Below are 18,498 nucleotides of genomic sequence, written 5' to 3'. Positions count from 1 at the left end.
AATGGATTGGGTGTTCAGATACCCTCAGTAAACATCAAAAGCCAAAGACTAATTCAGAGAAAACAATAAGTAGGATTCATATCCAAACAAAGCGGTTTGATATAACAGAGCCAGACTGGGGGAAACCCAGCTCCATGGGGAAAGAAAACCATTTTGCCGGTATTTTTTTCATTATTTACAAGTCATGACTCTCAATTAATTAATCTCCTATTTTGTCTGTATATTATGTATCCTTTGCAGTGCACAGAAATGTCTCAGAGAGATTTTCACTTCACACACCTGACTGTGGTTGCTATGGTTGCAGGCATTGAGGACATTTTTCTTTCTTTTAGTAATATAATGCTTTTTGCAGAAACCAAAAAAGTTTCTTTATATTAGTGTGGACTGTAAAATTTTCAATCCTACACTCAAGTGTGGTCCAATCACACACCGCATCACTGCTGTAGCACTTAAAGAAATTGGAAATCCTTTCCCAACATACAGCCCCTGTGTAAGTGCAGTGAATATGTGGAGGAAGACTCTCAGCAGTGCGAGACTATGAAGCAAAGAAAACATTGGGTCCGTTATAGACAGCATTACCCTGTGCTCCCCCCGCCCCACTCCCTGTGGTCATGGCTGCCTCCATGAAGCTGTAATGTATGAGATTTGTCAGTGTCAATTTTATAGCTAATCTCTCTGGTCCACCTCAGTCCTCCCATCTCCTGCCTACTAATTCTGTGGAGCCATATATACGAGAGAGAGAGAGAGAGAGAGAGAGAGAGAGAGAGAGAGAGAGAGAGAGAGAGAGAGAGAGAGAAAGGGTGGGGGGATGAAGGACACTGACAGAGAGAGATTACTGTGATTTCCAGGAAGTCTGGGAAGTCTCCAACTGTAGGATTCTAAACTTCAGCCAACATTTCCTCTATTAATTCTGGTGTTGTAAGTCCACACCATCTTAAAAATATATCGTGTTACAGTATGCAATAGTGTCAAAATAGCAATGGTCATACTCACCAAATATTCATAGTTTTCCATAGGATTTATCTAAAATATCTATGCTAAAAGAACTAGAACCCTATTCCTTGATATTTTAGAACACAACACTGAATCAAGCAATCCTGAAATTCTTCTAACTCAAAACAGATTAAAATGCAACGTTTATTTGCCATAAAAGGCAACAAAACTGAGAACAATATGTAGTCAGTATAATGTTACAGTGCTGACATCTGTGTGCTCTCAGAGTTCATCCAGTCAGCATGTTTCCAGGATCCTGGGAAATATATTACACCTAGTCAGGCGTACAGGAAACTCAGACCAAATCAATCATTTGCAAGTTTGGCAGTGAATGCAAAACATTATCAGTAGAGAATTTGAACATTTCCACCTTTTTAACAATCATACACACACATGATCACCTGTTCACCTGCACAGATGTGTATTTTCAGTAACAGAAGACACAGGGCAGAAGTCGTGAGGTGTTGGACTACAGTATAAACCAAACACACACAAATCTGATTGACACAAAATACAGGAGACGAAAACCTCATCAAATGCTACAATAAACCTTGCCAGATGGGAGTTTAGCTACTGAAGAGTTTTGTAGTGAATTTAGGACTTCTGTGAAGTTGTTAATACAATGTTGAATTTGCAAAAGTACTCATTTTAGATGGCTATAAATTATAAATGATGCTAAACCAAACTACAAAAAGCATATATCTTCAGGTAAACGCTCACAGAATGTAAAAACGGTGCTGAGACAGAGTGGGGGGGGGGGGGGGGGGGGGGGGGACGTGCCTATTGAGTGTGACGCCCTCACGGTTTCTCTGCCCATGTTTACAGGGGCTGCCCACCTTAGAGAGAGGTCGGGCAAGTCGTCACAGCGACGCGCAAGATCAGTAACCCGCATGGCACAGTGGCAGTCTGCACTCTATGAACTCTACAAGCACTCACAATTCTGTACTCTGTATCCAATGAAGGTACAGCACCCAAGGGTGGGGCTTATGTGCACACAGTGGCCACTGAACTGAACCTAATCCACATGTAAACAGCCCGTGTCAGTATTTACATGTTCAGTATTCAGTATCCCCAAAAGTTCTTTTCATACAGCATTTAAATGAACATTTCACTCAGAAAGGTCAGTGCTCTTCTCTCTTCTCACACTTTCACTCCCCCCCCCCAGACAGACAGACAGGAGCCAGGATTCAAGAGCTGTCTGAGGACCTGCTGGAGAGACACGCTTTTGTGTAGATGTTTCCAGTGTGGAGGAAACACATTTGGCTCAGTACTTGTTGGGGCAGAACAGAAAAAAGGCTAGTGTGTATGTGAGAAAAAATGCAGTGTGTACTTAAAACAGACACTCGATGAGTACTAAGTGGTAAGTGAAATAATTTGTGTTTAGACAGAACTACTGTGTATAGGGTTGAGGATGGATTTACAAATCTTTGAATCATAATGTGGTACAAGCTATGCAATTAAATGTGCCATAACACCACTGATACGAGGCATATATTTGGTAGGAAAACCGAGGGCTTACATTAATAATATAAAAACAAACTCCACCCTTTAAATCACCTTATCACCTTAGTTGCTTCCGTTAATTAGCATCAGTTCTATGTATTCCATAAATAAATGGAACCTTTATATTAATTAACAAATTACTAATGCTTCCTAGTTCTAGCCAGATGATAACAAGGTCTGTAACAAGGTGAGTAAATAACTGGGGTGTGCTTCATTGACACGTTCTAACCAGAGGCCGTCCTGATTAGTACGTGGTCCTATGAGAGGTCAGGCAAGCCTGCTGTTAACACAGTGCAGTTAGTGCCAGGAGACCGGCCACGTTGCGCAGGAGTGCACAGGAGTGCTCTGTGCCTCCCAGGGTTAGGTCCTGCTCCATAGGCCTGACAAGAACAGCAAATATTATCAATTTGAGCGAACATATGTCATTAAGTCGCTTCATAAGAAACTAGCAAATTGATGTGCATGCTTGTCAAATTGCATTGGTCCATTAAAGAGTTGAAGGAGAAGCTCTCTGCTGCTGGAGCTTGATCACCCATGCCCAGACATGAGCTACCCTCTCTGGGGACCAGCTACCCTCTCTGGGGACCAGTTTCCCTCCCTGGGGACCAGTTGCCCTCCACAGGGAGCAGCTACCCTCCAGCCTCAGCATTTAGCCTGTTGCCCAACTAAGAGAGGAGCGGTATGAACCCTAGTGCTCCAACCTCCCTCATCTCTAGTTCCATTTCTACAGCAACACCAAACAAAAGCATCCCATGTTCCAGCACTGACATTCATTCCCTTCACTGTTAATTGTTTTTCTTTCATCTACACGTAATATGTTCGCTTTGACCTACGGGAGGCAGAAACACTATGAAGATGTGGGATATGCCCAGGTGATTCTGCAGGGAGGAGAGAAAGGCTGACCTGCTTTGACCCACTTTGCTCTGATTTATGGATCTGGCTCACCCTGTAGACCAAGCTTTGTTCTGGGGGTCATCAATCTCCAGCCCACCAATAACAGCCATTAGTTCTCTTCCACGGCAGGACCACCATGCTTAGAGCACTGGCCTGGCTGGCTCCACCCCCTACACGACCCCTATGTCCTCTAACCCCGCCCTCCACACAGGGCCGGATCCTTTATCCAATGCAGCCCGAATGTCAGACATTCTCCCTATCCATCACAAGGGCTTCAGACATACAGTACATACAACACATCCTATATTTGTATATATATTTAGCATTATGCTTCTTATGCTACTCATCTTTGAGGACAACCCCCATGTTTACTACACAGAGCTTGTACCAGAGAGACAGAAGATGGAAGTGAATAAACATGCACTGAAATTAGGTACTGAAACATATACAGAATTTCACTGGAAGTGAAATTCACAATATCTCACACACTCATCAACACACTCACTACTGATTCCTCCAGTGCAGAGAGACAGCATGGAAGAGAGACAGCATAGAAGAGAGACGGCAGGAAGACAGACAGCATGGAAGAGAAACAGCATGGAAGAGAGACAGCAGGAAGAAAGCCCAGGGTTACCCTACAGTGTATCAAAAGCCAATATTAATTAAAACATTCATATTTCACCTCAACATACCACAAGTGAACAAACATACATTTTACAAGAGGTACTTTACCTCTGCATATTTCTTTTACAACATAATCATCACATTTTATTACCTTCTAAGTGTTTTTTATTACAAAATATCGTGTTGGTGAAACGGATCCTGTATCTGCCAAAGAATATCCTGCAGTCTCTAATGGCTGTTTCCACCAATCGCCAGCCCTCAACTCAACGTGCTGTGCGTATCACAGGATGACTTTGTTGAAAGGATGTGATAATGTAAGTGTGTCAGGCTGTATCTGTCTTTTAATTTTTGTCATCTCCATTAGGAGCGTTTACTGTGGACTGTGTTTTGACAATCAAAACAACTGGACAGCACTACAGACTGAACTAAACGACTGGACAGCACTACAGACAGAACTAAACGACTGGACAGCACTACAGACAGAACTAAATGACTGGACAGCACTACAGACTGAACTAAACGACTGGACAGCACTACAGACAGACCTAAACGACTGGACAGCACTACAGACTGAACTAAACGACTGGACAGCACTACAGACTGAACTAAACGACTGGACAACACTACAGACTGAACTAAACGACTGGACAGCACTACAGACTGAACTAAACGTTAGCAGAATGTGCAGAGCAGCACTCATGAGCTACTCGCTCTCCATTTTAATTTTACCAATAACAGCACACAAGGAAATCAGAGGAAAACTGAAGCGTCAACTCAAAGCTAAGCCCAACACAATGTGAGCCCAACACTCACAGACACTAAAACCTCTCTCTTCATATCTTTATCATAGCATATTCTAATAAAGACAACCCTAACAATACTGGCTGAATAACATTAAGGGTTGAATTCCTGGGTAAGGATCATCTTTAGCTAAACTGCAGTGCCAGTGGAATGATGTTTAATCCAGATCTGGGACTAGCATTTCAGTTAGGAACTGTTGTACTGCAATATTTTTAATAAATTTACTTACTGAATCTTTTATTTTTACACCCCTTCCTCTAGACAGTACCTGTCAATCAACCAACAGTCCACCCTCTACCATTCACCCAGAGCCAAAGCAATTTCCTAAGGGAAGAGCCTGACGTGTGTGTGTGTGTGTGTGTGTGTGTGTGTGTGTGTGTGTGTGTGTGTGTGTGTGTGTGTGTGTGTGTGTGTGTGTGTGTGTGTGTGTGTGTGAGAAAGACAGAGAGGGAGAGAACACAGGCTCTCCTGCTGTGCTCTGTCCCCTTTTGACTGCATATGTGTGTGTGCTCCAAGCTCCACACCTGTCTAAATGATCACCATGACGCACACAGGAAGGATAATTGCCTCTCAAAAAGTGCAGTAAACATACATCATAATGGCCACCCTCTCCTGAAGAATGCTGCCCCCCCCCACCACTCTCACTTTCCTCTTCTGAGCCTCTCTCACACTTCTTTGCCTCTCTTCTCTCCATTTCCTTCTCACCCTATTCTCCCTCCCTCTCTCTCTCTCTCTCTCTCTCTCTCTCTCTCTCTCTCTCTCTCTCTCTCTCCCCATTTTTCACTCTTTCTCTCTTTCTCTCCGTGTTGTGCCCATTTAGATGCTGATGACTCTACATGTTAGAGGGGACCCCAACAATGCCAAATGGAAGTGTGAACCAATTCACTGCATTCTAATAGATCCTGCAAATGCAGGCGTTTCGTACTTCAAAATAAAAACAATTATCCATAAACATAATACAGAAATCATGCAGCAAGTGAAGAAAGCAAATGTAATTTCTGCAGCTGTGCGTTGGGAAGCCAAACGGCAGAGATGTGGCGGTACTAAACCAGAGGGTGAACGGAGACGTGAGGAGCAGCACCAGGGCGAGGCAGTAACCTGATGGGCAAAACCCATAAATCTACAGTCAACAGAGCAAAGGAAGCGGAGGAAGCAGGAGGAGGAGGAGGAGGAGGAGGAGGAGGAGGAGGGAGGTCTATGTGCAGGCTGCAGATCAAAACCTCCTTCTGTTCTAAGAAAAAGAGCATCACCCTGTATCAGCAGAGCACTCAAGGTGCAGCGCCATTCTAATTAAGAAGTAGGCCAGTATCATGCATCCCCCCACACACACCCCTATTACACACACACACACACACACACAGCATAGAACACACACACACACACACAAACCCCTCAATACACCCTTCCCATACACCCCACACAGCATGGAGAAAGATCAGCCAGACCGAGCCATGGAAAACAATTAATGACATTTATTTCATCAGGAAAGTGCAAATGTAGCATTCTTCAGTGTTCTTCGGAGTTCTTTAAAGGAGCCCAGGTTCCTGGGTTCATCCCGCTTTCTCCTACTCTCTCAAAGTGTCTCCAACGAGTCCTGTAAACCTGCTTCCTTATTACTTTTCTATTTTTACTTATTTATTTGTGAGTTTTAGCTTTCCTTAAAGTTGAACATTTTGAAAGAGTTTGACAACCTGGCATGAACCTTGGACACAACTAATTAACTATAATGGCTGGTTTTCAGACAGGCATCAGAAATTCATAAGATCAATCCCAGAGCCACCAAATGAAAATATGCTTCCAGAAGGGCAGAGGTGGTGAGAAGTCAATTAGGCAGACCTGAGTGACACCAGCCCACACAATGCCCATTTCTGGTCTGCTCCAACACTTACGGTTAACAGCCAAATTGACATGTCAGCTCCTCAAAGCATGAAATGAGAGAGAGAGAGAGAGAGAGAGAGAGAGAGAGAGAGAGAGAGAGAGAGAGAGAGAGAGAGAGAGAGAGAGAGAGAGAGAGAGAGAGCAAAAGGAAGGAAAAGAGGGCTCGAGATATAGAGGTTAAGATATAAATATACTAAAATATGTAACAGGATTCAGCTCTAAACCCGAGACAATAAGATACCAAATGGACAAAAAAATGAACTAGCACAGCCCATTTTAGGAGGCAAGAGCAGACTCTGCCATTGGTTCACTGGATGATTGACAGGAAATCAGGCGAATCCTCATTCTTGTTAGGCTGCCTCGAAGGAGGCGTTGGAGCGAAAGCCATCACAGGTGGAGCTCACTCTGCCGCTCATCAGACATGACAATGGCAAAGATGAGGAAGAGGATGATGATGGTATGAGGATGATGGCGAGGATGAGGAGGATGCATTGTATTTCCCCAACATTTAAGAGTGCTGTAGAGCTGCAGTCTAACAGCTGGCACAGGACAGGAGGTTGTTTAATAAGTAAGAGTTTCCAATGCTCTCTCTCTCTCACACACACACACACACACACACACACACACACACACACACACACACACACACACACACACACACACACACACACACACACCTGACAAACATCCAGTGTTGCCTTTGTTCTTACTTTCACCCAGATTGATGCATATTTCATGGGGAACTTTTTGCGCACCTCCTTTTGAGCTGGGGAGGTGGTGGCTCCTCAGGCTGACAGACGGTTGTGGAGGGTCTGTCGTCTCCCTCACGCCTCTCCCATAAGACCCACACCTCAACTTCTCCCTGCTGCATTCTTAAAAAGGCAGCAATGCACACATCTGAAAACTATGCTGCTCATTTTTCCCCATTCTTTTAACCTATATAACATGTTTAATATTTAATCTACGCATACTAGAAACGATCTGGAAGTTTCGGGAGGTTGTCGTCAGTTACCCTTAGAGCACAGACGCATCCTGAGCTTATTGGCTCTTGCTGTCGGATTCCTAAAGGGCACGAGGACGCGGGAAGCTTGTGAGGGCGGAGATGCTCTGAGCATGCTCCCTAGCTCCTCTGTATGTATGTGCCAACACCCAAACTCCCAGAAGGCTCAAGTGTGTAATGCATGGCATTAATGTTCATGGTAATGGGCTATCGTCTGCAGTCGGAATACATCAGATCACTAGTTAATGCAACAATAGAACCTCCTGATACCATGTGGGCTACCTTTCAGAGCCTGACACTGAGCAATACGAGATACTTGTAAAACAGGACTATAGGATGTCACCATCTACATGTATAAAAAACATCCCATAGCAATATCTCAACAAATAAATTAACTGGTGGCTTACATGGAAGGAATCGTGAGCCCTTCCCTTCCCTGAAGTATGCAAGGCAGTGGTGAGGGTGGTGTAAACCCCACCATATTCAAACCCTATAGCATTTCTGCAACTGGGCAAACTTACGTCAGACACAGATGTCTTGTGTGCATTGTCTTTCACGGCACCAATCACACGACACTTTGGCTATTCATTTCCTGTGAAGGATCTGTCTGCTCCTCATATCATGTGGATTCCCAGAGTGGTGGAGGACATTACAGCACATTCAAGTTCTTTTATGTCAGGCTTGTGCCATATTTCAGTGTTAAGGCATTGCACTGCGTCACACTGTGTTTAAAAAGGCAAGAGGTGCATGAAACGACCAGCTGAGAAGATACTAATTATTTACCACACCCTCCTAATTATACGCCACTTCAGCCTTCTGAGCACAGTGTTCATGACTATGCATGCATGCAAATGGCATCTGTCTTTTGGACACGCCCTCACGACTTTGTAATACGCTGTAGCGGGAGTTATAAGATGCTGCTCTTTGTGACATGAGACTAGGACCCACAGAGTTAATTACACCATGTTAAGAGCAGGTTGCATGAAGAGACAAGTGTTGTGTGTGTGTGTGTGTGAGAAAGTGCACAGCCAAGCACAAGAGACAAAACATGGAGTCACCTGGATACGGAGCTCTTACTAGTTCAAAAACTTCACAATCCTTCTACCATAATATCAAACACTGTCCAGAAACAGATGTTCTTGCTAATCAGGACAGAGATTAGGACAGAGCAGAGAAGTAACAAAGTATGTGTACTTCATTACTGTGAGTAAGATCTGCTTTTAAGTGTTTTACAGGTCTACTCTTACGTTTTTTTTTTGTCACTCTTGTGTGCTCTTCTAGTATTTCTATCACTTCATACTTTTTACCTCTTCTCTCAGCATTTCATAAGAACTTTTTGCTTACTGCATTTTAAAACTGCTTGTTACTCCAAATTTTAATAAAAAGAAAAATTCATAACAATTCATAACAATTAATTGTTCATTACTGAACATGAAAATCTCAATCTCAGTGGGATTATTTCTGTAACCTTTTCCTTCTCTACATACATATGATTTAGTTCAATTGTTGCTCTGTCTGACTATCAAGGCTTCGATATATGATTAAACAAATAAATTCTTCACTAACATGACTTTGCAGGTATTGCATGCAGGACTAGTTTATATAAAGAATTATTTACTCACAAATGTTGAGTGTTGCCTATATCTAATTAACACTCAGAGAACACTCACATTTATTTACACTTTTATGTAAGTACTTTTTACTTTAAGTCCATCTAAGAGCTTGTACATCAATATGTGAATATAAAAATATACTTCAGCTTTTTTAGTGTAGTGTTTTTTTACTTTATTAGGAGACCCGTGTACTTCTAAAACCTGTTTATCTGGGGTTGTTGTTATGCACATTTTGACGAGTGACTCCACAGAACAGACAGTGGTGCTTTCTCATGGCCAGTGTTTACGAAACCCCAGCAGCACAAAGCTCTGCAGGAGGAAGGATAGCAACCATGAAGCAGACCTGGTGTAAACGTGGGATGTTTCAAAACTGGTGGGGCAGACAGCTACCCAGACACTACCAGCCACACCGAAGGTACTTTAAAGCAGCTAACCAAACAGGGATGATCAAACCAAGGTAGAAGTAGACTACAATGAGGGAGTTATTACATGGCGTTGAAGAAACAAGAAGCTGTCAGGCTTCTAAAGCCAGAACATTAAATATGTAACAATACATATGCATATGCATATTTCTACCACAAATATAATCACATCTGTACTGTGTACTGTGGTATTACACAGCTGTCAGCATTCTTCTTATATGGGACTGAAAATAAGCTTGTAGCTGTATTAGAAAACACTGAAAATATCAATGCAGCAGCGTGTAACTGAATTCTTCAGCAGCATTAAAGCTGGAAGACTGACCATGCACATATATGTTGGAGTCCTCCAGGCAATAAAACCTACATGTGGACACACAACTGCCAATAAAGGCTAGTTATACAACACAATAACAAACAAACATACAAACATTAGTAGGGGAGGAAAGTGCAGTTTTAAGATTTTTAAAAAATAGCAGCAGTCAGAGACAGAAATAAGAGAATAAGTCTCTTAGCAATTATAAAGAATGGATCTTTTGTGCAATATTGTCCTCAACATAAATTTCCATTTTCTGAATTTATTAATCCTGCTGTCAATACATTAGAATGAAAAAAGGGATCTCTGCCAGTTTGTTCACTTCAATCATTGATTAATTGTCAGAAGTACTGTCACTTTGAGGACCCCGGCCCCTCCCTTTTGGGCGTGTGTCAACGTTGTCCACGTGCTTTGTCTGCGTCAGTGGGTATTCGTGTTTAGGGTTATGTCGTGTGATTAATAAGTCTCACCTGTGAATCGTCTCGTGATCACGTGGGGCTAATGTGGTTTGTCTATTTAATAGGGATGCACCGAAATGAAAATTCTTAGCCGAAACCGAAAACCGAAAATGAGGAAACCAAGGCCGAAAGCCGAAAAACGAAATACATTATGCCAATTAGTAACATTGGATTTTTGGCTAACCTCACTAAAATCAAGGCATTGCTTTTCAAAGAATAAATCAACTACAAAATTTGATTTGAAAATATTTATTTAGCACTGACATTACAGTAATGCATATTATAAAATAAAATTAGTGGTGGGCCGTTAACGGCGATAACGCTGACAAGGGCCGACCACTAATTAAATTTAACTCGCTTGCAGACCGTTTTTATCTGAGAGGATAAATATATGTATTTTATACGAGTTAAATTTAATTATAACTGACTGGCCTGAAAGATAAATATAAATTCTCTCATAAAAACGTGACGCGAGTTGCAACAACATTAAACAGCTCAGGTAAACACGCTTCTGAGAAATGTCGTCTGCCCTGCAAAACATAACGGGGCTCAATGTGCTCTATTAGCCTACGAAATCCCACATCCTCTACGACAGAGAACGGCTGATCGTCTAAGGCAACGAGTTCCATAATTTTTGGTGTAATGTCCTTTGCCTCGGCGCCATCACTGGAAAACTTTTTTGCTAGCCTTTATCCAAATAAGCGCGTGCAGGTGGCGATTTTTGTTTGCGTCATCACAACACATTTTTTCGGCCGTGTTGTTTCGGTGATGAAAGTATTTCGGCCGAAAACCGAAAATGCAAATTTAAGCCATTTCGGCCGAAAATTTTCGGTGGCCGAATTTTCGGTGCATCCCTACTATTTAATGTGCGCTCGCGCAGTGTCCTGTGCTCGTCGTTGTCTAAGTCCGCACGTTGTGTGCTGTGTTCATGTTTATCGTGCGCTGATTGCGCAATATCTGTTTACATTAAAAGTGACGTCTGTCTTCAAAACCGAGGATTCTGTGTCTCGTCCTTGGCATAGCCCGAACGTCACAAGTACACTGAATGAGAACTGCAATAACAATCTGATTTCGTTTTTTATTAGTAATAATTTAATTAATTTGAACCTGGATTATTATCTAGAATTACTACTGTTAAAAGGTCAGACGAATTTGAAATAGCAACCAATACCCCTAAATTAAATTAGAAAAATGAGTCACAATCTCAACTGCACATAATTTCCATATTAGTGAAATGATTTACGGTTCTAATCTAAAAATAATGTATACCATATTTGACTGATTGTTTTTGTTAAAACAGCTGGTTATTTGTTCCTTGTGTGAAGTCAGAAGAACACAGGCAACAGACAGGTGCCTCCCCACAAAACAGCATCATTACAGAGGGGGGCATCTACTACCAACCGAGCCAAGTCCATGTCCAAACATAAGTGCATTTTCACTATTAAAACCAGCATAATTATCACATAATCCTAATTAATTGCCCCTGGTAGAGGCATTCAGTTCCCTAAACATGATTAATCTTAACCTTGGAGTGATTAGACACAGATCTTTTAAAAGGTACATGTAAATGGACCACACTGCAAAGAAAGTCACTTACAGCTAGTTTTTGAAAGCTCAAGTGCTACTCTGGTAGAGTTAATCATGCAACTTCTGCTGTATCTCTTTAGAAAAGGACAGCAGCTAATACTAGTGAAACAAAGCAGAGATTATGTAGACCAAATAAGAATTTATATGGTCTTGTAACTGAGATAATGATGTAGTGAATAAAAGACTCCAAAGATTTTTATAGAACCTGTATATTAAGGCTTGGACTTCATGTTCAGTTCTTGCAGTTGGATAGTCAGTGAATCTGAAAAAAAAAAAATTATTTAGGAACTGTGACATAGAGACCAAATCACTCCGAGCTTTCTCTCAGTCATGACTGCAGAGTGACTCTTCTCTTTCTCACACCATCTTAGCTCACATTCATCAAAACCACACTGCCAAAAATCACACCTCTTTAACCTGCTTTCTCATGCAGAGAAAATTCAATTCACCTGCGTTGAGAGCCCTCTGGAAGAGGTAATTTCGCCTTTCACAGAGAGGAAGACAGACACAATTAGGGCTTTCACAAGCATCACACTGGCAGTGCTACCGCACAACTCCTACGCAGCCAGGCAACACCTTGCCCTTGTTAAATCACACCCTTGAATAGAGTGAAGGAAAAACTGCTTAAGTTTAGACTTTGCAAAAGTAGCAACCAACATCAATGATATACAAAGGTTAATAGCAGCATATCACGTCCTCTGGCTAAACCTCTGTTGCAACAGAGTTTGGAACAGTACATAGGTACAGCGTTGGCTGTGTTAAGGGTCATGTTGATATATTGGGGGGGTTCTGTAGCCCCACCTTACCCTCCTGCTCCACTTCTTCATGGTTACCTTAATCCTCTGGGGCAGTCAGCCTGACATCTCCACGTCACAGCACATCTATTGCAGATTAAAATAGGACAGCTAATTACCATTTTGTTCAGTACGAATGGGCTTTTGTGCGCTGGGATGGCAGCGTTCCGTGCACGTAACTGTATGTCGAATAATGCTGGCCCACGCTTTCGATGTCAGACGCTGCTCAGTCAGTCAGAATCAGACAGACACTCTTGAAACGCTAAGTGGGAGACTCCAGGAAAACCATTCAAGAGCACCAGTGCAGACAACAGGCACGGGGGCCTGTCAATTGTACTAGAAAAGCAGATTTAGAAATAAATAAATAAAACATTTAAAAATGCTGAAGTTTTTTAACGTGACAGCTTTGCACCCGGCACAAGCTTCCGAGGTTGTAACCTGACATTTTCAATGTTCTTCATTCTGCTTCAGGTTCGTGTTCACATCTCCACTCCTGCAATACAAAGCACAACTAAAGCCCACCAAAGTTTAGTTCACATTCACTAATATGATACCGAAACTCCAGCCGTCTGGAACAGCGCAAGGACAAACGCAAGGGTACAGTGCACCTCTGTCCGCGTACAAAGGAAGGCGCTCTATGCGAATGTCATGGTCTTCAGCGCACCCAGGACAGAAGCAGAGCTGGAGTGGAATCAAGGCCCATAACAATCCTGCAGGGCGTGCTAGCACAGCTCCCTTTTGCCCTCAGTGTCTGGAACGCTTTCCTTTCACAAAAGGCTTTTTTCCTGCATCTCAAATACTGCTCTCATTAGACAAGGTCTCTGTGAGCCAGGCTTCCACACTCAAGAGTCACACAGTTGATGCATTAAACATGGAGGATAGTCCCTTATCCAGATGGCTGAGAGTATCGGCGAGGCCTGAGGCAACGGTGCCTGGACTTCTGCTCTTCAACAATTAAAGATTACATTTTGAAAACTCGAGTCATGTCATACAGAGCTGAATGTATTTTAATTTTCAAATCTTAGCTCATGCAAACTGATTTTATGCAAATGAGCAATATATGAATGTACATATACTACATTATATAGACAAACGTAGCTAATGCTTGCATCTGTATCACAACTATTACTCTCAAAATTTATCATTTTTTATTCCCTTAAGCTGTTAGTACTAAAATGTTTTTGAACAAACATGATAATGTTCTGAGCTTAATGAACACCAACACCACTTCAGACAAAATTCATTACATGCTTTTATTTCAGTCAGCCACAATCAAGAAATGAACTCTGGTGTATTACTGATGTTTCAGGCCCATTTCAACCAGTAAAAAATACTAAAGCCCATTTGTGTGTTTCAGGTTGTTCTTGGTTGTGATGTAGCACTTTGCCCACTGCTCAAGGACACCTCAGAAGGGAACGGAGGAAAGGGATCCATGTCCAGCAACGATGCCCTGGCTATCAGAACACCTGCCCTAACGGGATCCAGCTACAAGTAATTGCTGGTGTTGAGGTTTAACACCGCAGAGTTACATTTGCTTCACACAGTACACACCAACATGCAGCTGCAGCAATACAAAAGGGTTTCCATTTGAACTTTCTGCACAGAACAACACAAGCCCTCTTGAATGTTTGCAAAACATGAAACCCAGGACTATAATATTTTTTTGTAGGATGCATGTAATCAGAAAGCAATTCTCCACACCAATTACAGTTAGACCTCCATTGTGCCAGAAACACATATCTGAGAACACAAATGTGCTTCCTTGCCTTGGTGTAGATGTTGGAAGAGACTTGGCTCTTTCAGAAACTGCAATGGAAATGGAATATCTGAAAGTTACTGCTCAGATTTTTTCAAGCTCATAGATTATGCATTGTTCGTATTGCACGTATTGCCTAAACCCGGTTTCTGATGTGCCTCCAGAGGCTTTAAACCTCCTTCTGAGGAGCCACTGCATGCGTATATATATGACCGTGTTCACAAGAACAGACTTGAATATTTATGTGCCTGTGTCATAAATAACATTTGACACTGTTTGATACCATATAAAGCCATTAAAAGATTGCACTATCCTATGGTGAATCTATATGCACTTTCTGCACGTGTAACCTGCTTGTCAGTGAACTAAGGCCAGTTTTCCATGTTCACATTGTTATGGAATTTATCCTAATCTCTAAATGTTGTGAATTCTGTGAAAAGGCAGGAAAAAAGTTTTCCAAACTGCCAATGTTTTACATTTGAAGCGTATCAGGAATGTTTTGAAGAAAAAACTCTGGGAATTGAAAAAGATTTGGAGCACTTTTCCTATCTGAACACTTACTGTGGTCAGTCCTTACAGTTGTTTCACCCTTAACTACAGCCACTGCAGTGAAGGTTAGACTTAGTTTATTGGAGGAAAAGAGGAGTTTGATTAAGTATATACACATCTCTTTGTTCTTTCTCTTACAGTTTGTAATGACATGCACGCTGTAGTATGATGATGTGACAGCCGTTATTGTGAGTGCTGCTGTAATGTGGCTTACATAATGCTACACAACACAATTATTTAATTAAACACAAAAACTGCATGCACCTGCTCTCGCACATTATGAAATTAACACTATGAAATTGGATTTTACACACTGGACTTTAAATAGCACTTGCATTTAAGCTGTAAGCACTGTGGCATCAAACTCCTGACAGGATCAGTACAACACAGCAGTAGTCTATGATTGAGTTAATGTTGCAGTGGTGACCACATGGGGAAACGGTGCTTTTCCAGAGGGAGGCACTACAGGCACAGGGCTAATACCATGTGAAATTGCCTTAGAGAACTTTTAGCAATCTATACGTAGACTGTTTTTCTTCCTTTCTAAAACTCAACAACTCCAGAACAGCACTTCGTAAAGCATTTTTTTGCCTGTAAAATTTCTTGCAGTGTGGGGACAAAACGCAAATGGCATCGAGGGATAACGCCAGTTCCAAATACTTTGATGACACGCGAGTGTATCAAACTTCAATGGGATACAGTGTAATCATAGCTTGACATCATGTGTAAACGTAACCATTACACAATGCTTATGCCAGAGCTATAGACAGTACAACAGTTTGCGTATGATTTTTTGATGAGGGGGAAAGTAGCTTATGACCAAGTTCACCGAACCGCGAGGACTTTTTCTATTTAAGAGGTCTGACAACCTCTGTAATGGTAAAACAAGTCAACACCTCGCTACAGTTGCGTTATACACATACAAAAGCTTTTAAATTCAGACACGTGAAATAGAAAAGACAACAAAAATATTCGGTTACTAACAGAACTACAAATACAAGTCTTGTTTTCGATGAGGCACAAGACGAGGCGTATCTGTCAAGTCTTTGCAGTTGTCAGTGTGGAGTTGAGTCACTACGGTTCGCCCGAGAATATCACACCCGGGGGACCAAAACGGGCAAACAAACCAGAAAACACATCGGCAACATTTTAAAGACAAGTCGCGCTACAACTCTGTGTTATTACCTTTCCTCGCAGGCATATCTGTGGAAAATGCGGTGGACTATATTGATAGGTCGATGTCGCAGGTGAGACTCGCTCTTAACAATGAACCGTCGTACAGAATCGGGTTGTTAACTGTTTAACGCAGATAATTAAACACTGCTACAAAGTGCTACTCTTACCGTCCAAACCACTCGCCGAGGTCCCAGGAGGAATGAAGACGGGCTTCAACTTCCCCGTTCGCACATACTGTGGGCTGTGAGCCTGAACGTACCAGCGAACGACTGTTTCAGCAGCAACAACACGGTCAATAATAAATCTCCTGGCGAAACGTTGCTGAGGTCCTCTCTCCTCTGTAACAGTCACGTTCGGTTCTGTGAAAATGGTCGTGAGCGCTTCAAATCCCACTGCTGTATATATCTAAGAAATGGATGTAGATTATATTATCGTGGTCGAGTGGGTTAGTGGATGTCGGTACTCCTGCCTCCCTCCTCTCAGACTACTGCTGACTGAGGGAGAATACCGAAGAGACTCGGTGAGACAGCGGGAAGGCAGCACGGTGTCAGACTGCTTTAAGGAAGGCTGCGCAACCTAAATTAAATTAACATCGTTATGACAAGCTATGCACATATTTAATTACAATAGGCTGTGCCTGCCTTACAAGTAGCTTAATACATTGCTCTGTGTCTAATGATTAAAATATATGTTTGTTTTATCTGGCTTCAGTAAACAAAAAAAAAATGCTAAAGAAAATTAATGTTCCGACTGTTTAATTAAACATAGCCTATATTTACACCGTAAACGAGTAAATCGTAATCGAGATCTGTATGTTTTATATTAGTTCGAGAGTCTATTTCAGCACTTTCTAAGAATCGTGATCTGAGGCGGTTCCGAAAAGCTCCTGTAATCCTGTAATAGCAAATGTTGGCCCTGAAGAATCTGATTTGCGTCTACATTACAGGAGGCCGCTTATTATGTTTTACGCCTATTTTAGCGATATAGCATGCCATCCAAAAACATGAACAAACTTCAGAACGAAATGAAACCCAGGGGTGTAACTAGGGTTTAGTAGCCGATGCATAAACCATTTAAAGTGAACAGAACCCGGGCATTAAACACGTGTCCAACACGCAAAAGAACAGTGCAATGCACAGACGATTCGCGTTTATGGGTTGTTTGTTGATAAAATCCACTTCAGGGATGCATTTCCATGTGGAAGTATAATGTATGTTTGAGGAAGTCCAATAAGTGGAGAACTCTGTCTGGCGGCTGTAACAGTACCGGCCTCATATGGTGAAGCAAAGATTCATTTTCCTGCCTATCGTCCTCCATCGAACTGCCTGCTATAATGTCCCAGGATTAGGTCATTGTTTCTCTTATCTGCGAGTATGTAAAATGTGAGATTGTTTTGCCAAGATGGTTAAATAATCACAGTATGCTTCCAACTCACTGTTCAAGTTTCAATGTTATGTTTGTAGTTTATATAGCAAAGCATCAGTACTCTTCCGTAATCTGTCAAGTGTGTTTATTTTGGTTTACCCCATGGTGATGCCAAATACAATAATGAAAAAAAACTTTAAGATGTTTGAGATTTCCTTTTCTTATCACTGTCTGGTCAGGAGGAGTTGGAAGTTACTGTTATCAGCAACGGCGTTTGCAAGTACACAACACAACATAGAAGCACAGATTTGCTCATGTGTTCATGCGATCCAAAAATAAACAGCTACACATTACAGAGAAGACCACCTTGCTTCAGTGGCCTCACGTATCGCCTGGTTCAGCTGAATACACGTCCCCATTCTTGTGTCCATTCTCCATTCAGCTGGTCACTTTAGTTTGAGCTGTTCATGCTTAAGCAAATGACTGAAGCCTTCCTCAGTAGTGACACAATCAGTTTCATCTTCCTCTCTTACCGACAGATTCTCCTAGTTAAATATTGCTCCAGTGTCCATTAGCGTTTTTTGCTAAAGATGTTCAAGACACTTCTGCTTATTTGTGTATACACATGCTGTTTATTTGCATGTTGTACTGCTGTGCTATTTGAGGTGACGTTTGTCCCAGACTATCTTAAGGCAGTGTGTCTTAGTCCTTCATGTGTCTCTCCCTGTGTGAGCATCACGGTAATCACCCTGAACACCACCAAGGGGCTGTG

The 18,498-nt window shown here is 42.0% G+C and overlaps 1 protein-coding gene across 12 annotated transcripts in view; it reads right to left on the bottom strand.

Annotated features, from left to right (window-relative positions):
• Positions 1-16,921, bottom strand: part of mgat4c (mgat4 family member C) — a 121,505-nt gene extending 104,584 nt beyond the window's left edge. For 10 of the 12 annotated variants that reach the window (XR_013122831.1, XR_013122818.1, XR_013122820.1 and 7 more), the window contains exon 1: positions 16,529-16,921. The gene's annotated coding sequence lies outside the window, so the exon portion shown is untranslated. The remainder of the gene's footprint in view (positions 1-16,528) is intronic. The other 2 variants (XR_013122830.1, XM_076984572.1) reach the window with 1 other exon arrangement.
• Between the last annotated feature and the right edge of the window lie 1,577 nt (positions 16,922-18,498).

The sequence above is a fragment of the Brachyhypopomus gauderio genome, chromosome 2, assembly GCF_052324685.1.
Source record: "Brachyhypopomus gauderio isolate BG-103 chromosome 2, BGAUD_0.2, whole genome shotgun sequence".
Classification (NCBI taxonomy): Eukaryota; Metazoa; Chordata; class Actinopteri; order Gymnotiformes; family Hypopomidae; genus Brachyhypopomus; species Brachyhypopomus gauderio.
Note: the sequence above shows the minus strand (reverse complement) of the source record. Positions and strands in the feature narration are given on the sequence as shown.